The sequence below is a fragment of the Lithobates pipiens genome, unplaced genomic scaffold, assembly GCF_037356315.1.
Source record: "Lithobates pipiens isolate NorthernLeopardFrog02 unplaced genomic scaffold, aLitPip1_a1.2 Scaffold_44, whole genome shotgun sequence".
In the NCBI taxonomy this organism is placed as follows: Eukaryota; Metazoa; Chordata; class Amphibia; order Anura; family Ranidae; genus Lithobates; species Lithobates pipiens.
The window spans coordinates 1479410-1491899 of record NW_027507870.1 but is presented as its reverse complement, the minus strand read 5'-3'; the positions used below and the strand labels follow the sequence as shown (position 1 = coordinate 1491899).

The 12490-nt window shown below is 50.2% G+C and overlaps 1 pseudogene; it reads right to left on the bottom strand.

The window, feature by feature from the left end:
* Positions 1-12080: 12080 nt before the first annotated feature.
* On the bottom strand, positions 12081-12260 carry LOC143956913 (U2 spliceosomal RNA; annotated as a pseudogene).
* Positions 12261-12490: the final 230 nt, after the last annotated feature.

Here is a 12490-nt window from a genome sequence, read left to right as displayed (position 1 = left end):
AATGCTCACCTGCAGCCTCAATTCACCCTAATCAATGCCCATTTGCAGCATCAATGCAGCCTTATCAATGCCCATCTGAAGCCTCGATGAAGCCTGATCAATGCCCATCTGCAGCCTCAATGCAACCTGATCAATGCCCATCTGCAGCCTCAATGCCCATCTGCCGTCTCAATGCAGTCTGATCAATGCCCATCTGCAGCCTCAATGCAGCCTGATCAATACCTATCTGCAGCCTCGATGCAGCCTGATCAACGGCCACCCGCAGCCTCAATTCAGCCTGATCAATGGCCATCTGCAGCCTCAATGCAGCCTGATCAATGCCCATCTGCTGCCTCGATGAGGCCTGATCAATGCCCATCTGCGGACTCAATGCAGCCTGCTCAATGCCCGTCTGGAGCCTCAATGCAGCCTGATCAATGCACATCTGCAGACTCAATGCAGCCTTATAAATGCCCAACTGCAGCCTCACTGCCCATCTGAAGCTTCAATGCAGCCTGATCAATGCCCATCTGCAGCCTCAATTCTCCCTGATCAATGCCCATCTGCAGCATCAATGCAGCCTGATAAATGCCCATCTGCATCCTTAATGCCCATCTGCAGCCTCAATGCAGCCTGATCAATGCCCAGCTGCAGCCTCAATGCAGCCTGATCAATGCCCATCTGCAGCATCGATGCAGCCTGATAAATGCCTATCTGCATCCTTAATGCCCATCTGCAGCCTCAATGCAGCCTGATCAATGCCCAGCTGCAGCCTGATCAATGCCCATCTGCAGCTTCAATGCAGCCTGATCAATGCCCATCTGCAGCCTGACCAATTCCCCTCTACAACCTTAATGCAGCCTAAACAATATCCATCTGCACCCTCAATGCAGCCTGATGAATGCCCATCTGCAGACTGAATGCAGGCTGATAAATGCCCATCTGCAGCTTCAATGCAGACTGATCAATGCCCATCTGCAGCCTTACTGCAACCTGATAAATACCCACCCGCAGCCTCAATGCAGCCTGATAAATACCCATCTGCAGCCTCAATGCAGCCTGATAAATGCCCATCTGCAGCCTCAATGCCCATCTGCAGCCTCAATGCAGCCTGATTATTGCCCATCTGCAGTCTCAATGCAGCCTAATCAATGCCTATCTGCATCATTTATGCAGCCTGATAAATGCCCATCTGCAGACTCAATGCAGCCTAATCAATGCCTATCTGCAGCCTTAATGCAGCCTGCTAAATGCCCATCTGAAGCCTCAATGCTGCCTGATTAATGCCCATTTGCAGAATGAATGCAGCCTGATAAATACCCATTTGCAGCCTCAATGGTCATCTGCAGCCTCAATGCAGCATAATCAATGCCTATCTGCAGCCTCAATTCAGCCTGCTAAATGCCCATCTGCAGCCCCAATGCCCATCTGCAACCTCAATGCAGCCTGATCAATGCCTATCTGCAGCCTCAATGCAGCCTGCTAAATGCCCATCTGCAGCCTCAATGCCCATCTGCAACCTCAATGCAGCCTGATCAATGCCAATCTGCAGTCTCAATGAAGCCTAATTTATGGCCATATGCAGTATCAATGCAGCCTGATAAATACCCATCTGCAGCCTCAATGCAGCCTGATAAATGCCCATCTGCAGCCTCAATGCCCATCTGCAGCCTCAATGCAGCCTGATTATTGCCCATCTGCAGTCTCAATGCAGCCTAATCAATGCCTATCTGCATCATTTATGCAGCCTGATAAATGCCCATCTGCAGACTCAATGCAGCCTAATCAATGCCTATCTGCAGCCTTAATGCAGCCTGCTAAATGCCCATCTGAAGCCTCAATGCTGCCTGATTAATGCCCATTTGCAGAATGAATGCAGCCTGATAAATACCCATTTGCAGCCTCAATGGTCATCTGCAGCCTCAATGCAGCATAATCAATGCCTATCTGCAGCCTCAATTCAGCCTGCTAAATGCCCATCTGCAGCCCCAATGCCCATCTGCAACCTCAATGCAGCCTGATCAATGCCTATCTGCAGCCTCAATGCAGCCTGCTAAATGCCCATCTGCAGCCTCAATGCCCATCTGCAACCTCAATGCAGCCTGATCAATGCCAATCTGCAGTCTCAATGAAGCCTAATTTATGGCCATATGCAGTATCAAAGCAGCCTGATAAATACCCATCTGCAGCTTCAATTCCAATCTGCAGCCTCAATGCAGCCTGATCAATGCCCATCTGGAGCATCAATGCAGCCTGCATTGCTCATCTGCAGCCTCGATGCAGCCTGATCAATGGCCACCCGCAGCTTCAATTCAGCCTGATAAATGGCCATCTGCAGCCTCAATACAGCCTTATCAATGCCCATCTGCTGTGTCGATGAGGCCTGATCAATGCCAATCTGCAGACTCAATGCAGCCTGATTAATGCCCATCGGCAGCCTCAATGCCCATCTGCAGCCTGATCAATGCACATCTGCACTCAATGCAGCCTTATAAATGCCCATCTGCAGCATAAATGCAGCCTTATAAATGCCCACCTGCAGCCTCAATGCCCATATGCAGCCTCAATGCAGCCTGATCAATGCCCATCTGCCACCTCAATGCAGTCTGATCAATGCCCATCTGCAGCATCTATGCAGCCTGCATTGCTCATCTGCAGCCTCAATGCAGCCTGATCAATGGCCACCTGCAGCTTCAATTCAGCCTGATCAATGGCCATCTGCAGCCTCAATGCAGCCTTATCAATGCCCATCTGCTGTGTCGATGAGGCCTGATCAATGCCCAACTGCAGACTCAATGCAGCCTGATCAATGCCCATATGAAGCCTCAATGCCCATCTGCAGCCTCAATGCAGCCTGATCAATGCACATCTGCAGACTCAATTCAGCCTTATAAATGCCAAACTGCAGCCTCACTGCCCATCTGCAGCTTCAATGCAGCCTGATCAATGCCCATTTGCAGCCACAATTCTCCCTGATCAATGCCCATCTGCAGCATCAATGCAGCCTGATAAATTCCCATCTGCATCCTTAATGCCCATCTGCAGCCTCAATGCAGCCTGATCAATGCCCAGCTGCAGCCTCAATGCAGCCTTATCAATGCCTATCTGCAGCATCAATGCAGCCTGATAAATGCCTATCTGCATCCTTAATGCCCATCTGCAGCCTCAATGCAGCCTGATCAATGCCCAGCTGCAGCCTCAATGCAGCCTTATTAACGCCCATCTGCAGCCTTGATGCAGCCTTAGCAATGCCCATCTGCAGCCTCAATGCAGCCTGATCAATGCCCATCTTCAGCCTGCATGCAGCCTGCATTACTCAACTGCTGGATCAATGCCCATCTGAAGCATCAATGCAGCCTGATAAATGCCCAGCTGCAGCCTCAATGCAGCCTGATAAATGCCCAGCTGCAGCCTCAAAGCAGGCTGAAAAATGCCCAACTGCAGGCTCAATGCTTCCTGATAAATGCCCATCTGCAACCTCAACGCCCATCTGCAGCCTCAATGCAGCCTGACCAATGCCCATCTGCAGCCTCAATGCAGCCTGACCAATGCCCATCTGCAGCCTAAATGCAGCCTAATAAATGCCCATCTACTTCCTCGATGCCCATCTGCAGCCTCATTGCCCACCTGCAGCCTCAATGTAGCCTGATCAATGCTCACCTGCAGCCTCAATTCACCCTATTCAATGCCCATTTGCAGCATCAATGCAGCCTTATCAATGCCCATCTGAAGCCTCGATGAAGCCTGATCAATGCCCATCTGCAGCCTCAATGCAACCTGATCAATGCCCATCTGCAGCCTCAATGCCCATCTGCCGTCTCAATGCAGTCTGATCAATGCCCATCTGCAGCCTCAATGCAGCCTGATCAATACCCATCTGCAGCCTCGATGCAGCCTGATCAACGGCCACCCGCAGCCTCAATTCAGCCTGATTAATGGCCATCTGCAGCCTCAATGCAGCCTGATCAATGCCCATCTGCTGCCTCGATGAGGCCTGATCAATGCCCATCTGCGGACTCAATGCAGCCTGATCAATGCCCGTCTGCAGCCTTAATGCAGCCTGATCAATGCACATCTGCAGACTCAATGCAGCCTTATAAATGCCCAACTGCAGCCTCACTGCCCATCTGAAGCTTCAATGCAGCCTGATCAATGCCCATCTGCAGCCTCAATTCTCCCTGATCAATGCCCATCTGCAGCATCAATGCAGCCTGATAAATGCCCATCTGCATCCTTAATGCCCATCTGCAGCCTCAATGCAGCTTGAACAATGCCCAGCTGCAGCCTCAATGCAGCCTGATCAATGCCCCTCTGCAGCATCGATGCAGCCTGATAAATGCCTATCTGCATCCTTAATGCCCATCTGCAGCCTCAATGCAGCCTGATCAATGCCCAGCTGCAGCCTCAATGCAGCCTGATCAATGCCCATCTGCAGCTTCAATGCAGCCTGATCAATGCCCATCTGCAGCCTGACCAATTCCCCTCTACAACCTTAATGCAGCCTAAACAATATCCATCTGCACCCTCAATGCAGCCTAATGAATGCCCATCTGCAGACTGAATGCAGGCTGATAAATGCCCATCTGCAGCTTCAATGCAGACTGATCAATGCCCATCTGCAGCCTTACTGCAACCTGATAAATACCCACCCGCAGCCTCAATGCAGCCTGATAAATACCCATCTGCAGCCTCAATGCAGCCTGATAAATGCCTCTCTGCAGCCTCAATGCAGCCTGATTATTGCCCATCTGCAGTCTCAATGCAGCCTAATCAATGCCTATCTGCATCATTTATGCAGCCTGATAAATGCCCATCTGCAGACTCAATGCAGCCTAATCAATGCCTATCTGCAGCCTTAATGCAGCCTGCTAAATGTCCATCTGAAGCCTCAATGCTGCCTGATTAATGCCCATTTGCAGAATGAATGCAGCCTGATAAATACCCATTTGCAGCCTCAATGGTCATCTGCAGCCTCAATGCAGCATAATCAATGCCTATCTGCAGCCTCAATTCAGCCTGCAAAATGCCCATCTGCAGCCCCAATGCCCATCTACAACCTCAATGCAGCCTGATCAATGCCTATCTGCAGCCTCAAAGCAGCCTGCTAAATGCCCATCTGCAGCCTCAATGCCCATCTGCAACCTCAATGCAGCCTGATCAATGCCAATCTGCAGTCTCAATGAAGCCTAATTTATGGCCATATGCAGTATCAAAGCAGCCTGATAAATACCCATCTGCAGCTTCAATTCCCATCTGCAGCCTCAATGCAGCCTGATCAATGCCCATCTGCAGCATAAATGCAGCCTTATAAATGCCCACCTGCAGCCTCAATGCCCATCTGTAGCCTCAATGCAGCCTGATCAATGCCCATCTGCAGCATCAACGCAGCCTGCATTGCTCATCTGCAGCCTCGATGCAGCCTGATCAATGGCCACCCGCAGCTTCAATTCAGCCTGATCAATGGCCATCTGCAGCCTCAATGCAGCCTTATCAATGCCCATCTGCTGTGTCGATGAGGCCTGATCAATGCCCATCTGCAGACTCAATGCAGCCTGATTAATGCCCATCTGCAGCCTCAATGCCCATCTGCAGCCTCAATGCAGCCTGATCAATGCACATCTGCAGACTCAATACAGCCTTATAAATGCCCATCTGCAGCATAAATGCAGCCTTATAAATGCCCACCTGCAGCCTCAATGCCCATCTGCAGCCTCAATGCAGCCTGATCAATGCCCATCTGCCGCCTCAATGCTGTCTGATCAATGCCCATCTGCAGCATCTATGCAGCCTGCATTGCTCATCTGCAGCCTCGATGCAGCCTGATCAATGGCCACCCGCAGCCTCAATGCAGCCTGATTATTGCCCATCTGCAGTCTCAATGCAGGCTAATCAATGCCTATCTGCATCATTTATGCAGCCTGATAAATGCCCATCTGCAGACTCAATGCAGCCTAATCAATGCCTATCTGCAGCCTTAATGCAGCCTGCTAAATGCCCACCTGAAGCCTCAATGCTGCCTGATTAATGCCCATTTGCAGAATGAATGCAGCCTGATAAATACACATTTGCAGCCTCAATGGTCATCTGCAGCCTCAATGCAGCATAATCAATGCCTATCTGCAGCCTCAATTCAGCCTGCTAAATGCCCATCTGCAGCCCCAAGGCCCATCTGCAACCTCAATGCAGCCTGATCAATGCCTATCTGCAGCCTCAATGCAGCCTGCTAAATGCCCATCTGCAGCCTCAATGCCCATCTGCAACCTCAATGCAGCCTGATCAATGCCAATCTGCAGTCTCAATGAAGCCTAATTTATGGCCATATGCAGTATCAAAGCAGCCTGATAAATACCCATCTGCAGCTTCTATTCCCATCTGCAGCCTCAATGCAGCCTGATCAATGCCCATCTGCAGCATAAATGCAGCCTTATAAATGCCCACCTGCAGCCTCAATGCCCATCTGTAGCCTCAATGCAGCCTGATCAATGCCCATCTGCAGCATCAATGCAGCCTGCATTGCTCATCTGCAGCCTCGATGCAGCCTGATCAATGGCCACCCGCAGCTTCAATTCAGCCTGATAAATGGCCATCTGCAGCCTCAATGCAGCCTTATCAATGCCCATCTGCTGTGTCGATGAGGCCTGATCAATGCCCATCTGCAGACTCAATGCAGCCTGATTAATGCCCATCTGCAGCCTCAATGCCCATCTGCAGCCTCAATGCAGCCTGATCAATGCACAACTGCAGACTCAATGCAGCCTTATAAATGCCCATCTGCAGCATAAATACAGCCTTATAAATGCCCACCTGCAGCCTCAATGCCCATCTGCAGCCTCAATGCAGCCTGATCAATGCCCATCTGCCGCCTCAATGCAGTCTGATCAATGCCCATCTGCAGCATCTATGCAGCCTGCATTGCTCATCTGCAGCCTCGATGCAGCCTGGTCAATGGCCACCCGCAGCTTCAATTCAGCCTGATCAATGGCCATCTGCAGCCTCAATGCAGCCTTATCAATGCCCATCTGCTGTGTCGATGAGGCCTGATCAATGCCCATCTGCAGACTCAATGCAGCCTGATCAATGCCCATCTGCAGCCTCAATGCCCATCTGCAGCCTCAATGCAGCCTGATCAATGCACATCTGCAGACTCAATTCAGCCTTATAAATGCCAAACTGCAGCCTCACTGCCCATCTGCAGCTTCCATGCAGCCTGATCAATGCCCATCTGCAGCCACAATTCTCCCTGATCAATGCCCATCTGCAGCATCAATGCAGCCTGATAAATGCCCATCTGCATCCTTAATGCCCATCTGCAGCCTCAATGCAGCCTGATCAATGCCCAGCTGCAGCCTCAATGCAGCCTTATCAATGCCCATCTGCAGCATCAATGCATCCTGATAAATGCCTATCTGCATCCTTAATGCCCATCTGCAGCCTCAATGCATCCTGATCAATGCCCAGCTGCAGCCTCAATGCAGCCTTATTAACGCCCATCTGCAGCCTTGATGCAGCCTGAGCAATGCCCATCTGCAGCCTGATCAATGCCCATCTTCAGCCTGCATGCAGCCTGCATTACTCAACTGCTGGATCAATGCCCATCTGAAGCATCAATGCAGCCTGATAAATGCCCAGCTGCAGCCTCAATGCAGCCTGATAAATGCCCAGCTGCAGCCTCAAAGCAGGCTGAAAAATGCCCAACTGCAGGCTCAATGCTTCCTGATAAATGCCCATCTGCAGCCTCAATGCCCATCTGCAGCCTCAATGCAGCCTGACCAATGCCCATCTGCAGCCTCAATGCAGCCTGACCAATGCACATCTGCAGCCTCAATGCAGCCTAATAAATGCCCATCTACTTCCTCAATGCCCATCTGCAGCCTCAATGCCCACCTGCAGCCTCAATGTAGCCTGATCAATGCTCACCTGCAGCCTCAATTCACCCTAATCAATGCCCATTTGCAGCATCAATGCAGCCTTATCAATGCCCATCTGAAGCCTCGATGAAGCCTGATCAATGCCCATCTGCAGCCTCAATGCAACCTGATCAATGCCCATCTGCAGCCTCAATGCCCATCTGCCGTCTCAATGCAGTTTGATCAATGCCCATCTGCAGCCTCAATGCAGCCTGATCAATACCCATCTACAGCCTCGATGCAGCCTGATAAACGGCCACCCGCAGCCTCAATTCAGCCTGATCAATGGCCATCTGCAGCCTCAATGCAGCCTGATCAATGCCCATCTGCTGCCTCGATGAGGCCTGTTCAATGCCCGTCTGCAGCCTCAATGCCCATCTGCAGCCTCAATGCAGCCTGCTCAATGCACATCTGCAGACTCAATGCAGCCTTATAAATGCCCAACTGCAGCCTCACTGCCCATCTGAAGCTTCAATGCAGCCTGATCAATGCCCATCTGCAGCCTCAATTCTCCCTAATCAATGCCCATCTGCAGCATCAATGCAGCCTGATAAATGCCCATCTGCATCCTTAATGCCCATCTGCAGCCTCAATGCAGCCTGATCAATGCCCAGCTGCAGCCTCAATGCAGCCTGATCAATGCCCATCTGCAGCATCGATGCAGCCTGATAAATGCCTATCTGCATCCTTAATGCCCATCTGCAGCCTCAATGCAGCCTGATCAATGCCCAGCTGCAGCCTCAATGCAGCCTGATCAATGCCCATCTGCAGCTTCAATGCAGCCTGATCAATGCCCATCTGCAGCCTGACCAATTCCCCTCTACAACCTTAATGCAGCCTAAACAATATCCATCTGCACCCTCAATGCAGCCTGATGAATGCCCATCTGCAGACTGAATGCAGGCTGATAAATGCCCATCTGCAGCTTCAATGCAGACTGATCAATGCCCATCTGCAGCCTTACTGCAACCTGATAAATACCCACCCGCAGCCTCAATGCAGCCTGATAAATACCCATCTGCAGCCTCAATGCAGCCTAATAAATGCCCATCTGCAGCCTAAATGCCCATCTGCAGCCTCAATGCAGCCTGATTATTGCCCATCTGCAGTCTCAATGCAGCCTAATCAATGCCTATCTGCATCATTTATGCAGCCTGATAAATGCCCATCTGCAGACTCAATGCAGCCTAATCAATGCCTATCTGCAGCCTTAATGCAGCCTGCTAAATGCCCATCTGAAGCCTCAATGCTGCCTGATTAATGCCCATTTGCAGAATGAATGCAGCCTGATAAATACCCATTTGCAGCCTCAATGGTCATCTGCAGCCTCAATGCAGCATAATCAATGCCTATCTGCAGCCTCAATTCAGCCTGCTAAATGCCCATCTGCAGCCCCAATGCCCATCTGCAACCTCAATGCAGCCTGATCAATGCCTATCTGCAGCCTCAATGCAGCCTGCTAAATGCCCATCTGCAGCCTCAATGCCCATCTGCAACCTCAATGCAGCCTGATCAATGCCAATCTGCAGTCTCAATGAAGCCTAATTTATGGCCACATGCAGTATCAAAGCAGCCTGATAAATACCCATCTGCAGCTTCAATGCCCATCTGCAGCCTCAATGCAGCCTGATCAATGCCCATCTGCAGCATAAATGCAGCCTTATAAATGCCCACCTGCAGCCTCAATGCCCATCTGCAGCCTCAATGTAGCCTGATCAATGCCCATCTGTAGCCTCAATGCAGCCTGATCAATGCCCATCTGCAGCCTCAATGCCCATCTGCAGCCTCGATGCAGCCTGATCAATGCCCACCTGCAGCCTCGATGCAGCCTGATCAATGCCCACCTGCAGCCTCAATTTAGCCTTACCGATGCCCATCTGCAGTCTCGATGCAGCCTGATCAATGCTCATCTGTAGCCTCAATGCAGCCTGATCAATGCCCAACTGCAGACTCAATGCATCCTGCATTGCCCATCTGCAGCCTCAATGCAGCCTGACCAATGCCCATCTGCAGCATCAATGCAGCTTTATAAATGCCCATATGCAGCCTCAATGCCCATTGGCAGCCTCAATGCAGCCTGATAAATGTCTACCTGAAGCCTCAATGCCCATCTGCAGCCTCAATGAAGCCTTATCAATGCCCATCTGCTGTGTCGATGAGGCCTGATCAATGCCCATCTGCAGCCTCAATGCCCATCTGCTGCCTCAGTGCAGCCTAATAAATGCCCATCTGCAGCCTCAATGTAGCCTGATAAATGCCCATCTGCAGCCTCAATGCAGTCTGATCTATGCCCATCTGCAGCATCAATGCAGCCTGATAAATGCCCCTCTGCAGCCTCAATGCAGCCTGACCAATGCCCATCTGCAGCCTCAATGCAGCCTGACCAATGCCCATCTGCAGCCTCAATGCAGCCTGACCAATGCCCATCTGCAGCCTCAATGCAGCCTGACCAATGCCCATCTGCAGCCTCAATAGACACTAAACACACCTACAGTATGTTATAAGGAGTGGAAGAGTGGAAGAGACACATTACATCTAAGGATAATAAGGTTTATATTATATTTGGTGTCTATCAAATTGTAAATTAATTCTGTTCAATAATCAGTTGGCTGTCAGATTTTAAAGCCTTGTCATCTGGAAACATAGTCTGAAAGACGTTAGAAAAGTTGATATTAGGAGTGTGTTGGTTGAAAAAAAAAACACTTCTATGCTGCATTTGCACACCCCTCATATCCTTTAATTGGTTGTGTTTTGCTAGTAATCACCTTCTTCAGATACTTGCATTTACAGACCAGCAGTTCTTGATTGCTATTGAACTATGAAAGCTTTGGGTGAGTGTTGAGGAGCACCCAGTATAAAAGATCATGAAATTTCAAGAGTTTCAATTTTTATTTGACAAACAGTATTAAAGTGATTGTAAAGGTAAAAATGAAAAACAAAACATGTCAGTACGGCCACAAACTTCCTCTTCTCGGATCCCCTCCGGGGCTGCTGGCCCCTCCTTTCTGTCTAGTGCCCCCATGGGAAGCTCGTGCATGACCTTGGCCCCACCCCCTGCTCCCTTATCGCTGGCTTTGATTGACAGCACTGGGAGCCAATGGCTCCAGGTGCCCCAGCACCCAACCACTTTAGGTTTGGGGTGCTTAGAATGGAGGATTCATTTGTTACTGATCACCTGTTCTTTAAGCTTCCTTTTTCTCTCCGCTGCATCATTTGGAAGAACAGTTTTTTTTTTTGTTTTATTCTTAAAGCCTGTGGCGTGCAAAACACACCCAAAAACTTTCACCCGGTGCCAAAAAAAGTGCACACACATCAAGAGTGAACACAAAAACGTGCAACGGGTGTCCTACTGTCCTCCACTAGGAAGGACCTTACCCTACTCCCTGGGGCGTTAGGCTCCAGACGGGGACTGAGGTACCAATACATGCCCCATCTGGCCGAAATCAGACGATCGCCTTTCTCCGGAAGGTCCACCGAAACAGACCCACCCAGGTACTTGGGTAGGGGCTCCCCCGAAGGAAGACCCCCCAAAGAGAGGGTGAACCAAGCCAGAAGGCCTATGTCCGCCCTCCCACAAGACTTTCAGGGTTGGCCCGAGGACCGACACCCTACTCATCAAAAGTGACAAACATAAAACGTGACAAAACACACACCAATAAAATAAATAAATAAAGTGGGGAAGGGATAGTGAAGAAGGAGAGTGAAAAGGGGGCCATTGTGTAATACAATGACCAGGCCCTCCGGCCAGGAATCAAAAATTCCTCTGGTCATAGCCAAAAGGCCCAGCCCTAGAGGCAGGTGTGAAAAAGCGTGTATACAGTGAAGTGACCATGGTGCCAGACTTCAAAGGGACAAAGCACAGTGAATGTAAGGCACCCCTGAACTGCCATTTCAGAGGCACATCCCCATAGGCTTTTCAACAAAAGCATCCCCGACCCCCAGCCCAGACCACAGCAGCCCCCACCCTAGCCAGAAAGGCATGGAGATCCAGGAGCTTAGTGAGAGCCCTTTGCCATCAGGCCTCACTCCCATCACTCCTACCTAATTACATTTGGGAAGTACTTTTCCCAGTGGGAGAAAGGTGAACCAACGTTCCCTCCCGAAAAACTGACCGGAGTTAAAGCTACCCCAATACAGGCCAGAAGGCCAGGGTCCCCTCCCCTGGAGCCAACCAGTGGTTCTCCATCCTCATCAGAAGGCTTCCCTTTTGGCTACGAACCACTCCAGGTTACCTTCACACCAGCAGGTTTTGCATAGCAACCGCCACCCCTGCTCCACCTCGCCGTGGAACAGGGGCAGAAGCAAGCGCCACCTCCCGGTAACTGATAAGAACAGATACTACACTTGATCTTAGCCAAAAGGCAGAGAAGCAATCGATCATTTGGAAGAACAGTGTTCAACTTAACCAGCCCATAGTAAATCATTCCATTTTATATCACATAAAAGTTAGGCATACATTAGTTAGGTCTATTATCCATTATGCTTATGGCCACTTTTACACTGTAAAATACTATGCAGAATCTTGATTTGTGTAGTTAAGTCCCATTCTGTATTCCTCTAGGTCAGTGATGGCAAACCTTGGCACCACAGATGTCAACTAAACT